We start from the raw sequence: 354 nt of genomic DNA, 5'->3' as shown, positions 1-354 counted from the left end.
CCTCCATCCTCCTGTCCCTGTGCTGCTACAGGGCAAAACCAGGGTTTTCTGTGATAACTGGAGGAATTATTAGACAAGTGCAGCAGCACGAGGAGAGCAGAGAGGTTCGAACGTGAGCTGACCCAGCAGCCAGCTGGCGCTTTGGCATCAGGAGAGCCTTCAGCTTTTTTCGCGTCGTGGCGACACGGTGGCCGGTGCACGTGGCTGGGGAGCAGCCAGGGGACCGGTGGGGTCTGCTGGTGTTCCCCTAGAGAGGAGTACCGCAGAAAAACCGGAGCATCAGTGAGCCAGTCCTCAGAGCCTTTGCAGCTGGGGCCGGCGGTGGAGGCTCCACAGCGAGTGCGACGAGCACAG

Source organism: Buceros rhinoceros, unplaced genomic scaffold (assembly GCF_000710305.1).
Source record: "Buceros rhinoceros silvestris isolate BGI_N320 unplaced genomic scaffold, ASM71030v1 scaffold37869, whole genome shotgun sequence".
In the NCBI taxonomy this organism is placed as follows: domain Eukaryota; kingdom Metazoa; phylum Chordata; class Aves; order Bucerotiformes; family Bucerotidae; genus Buceros; species Buceros rhinoceros.
This window is presented reverse-complemented; position numbering follows the sequence as displayed.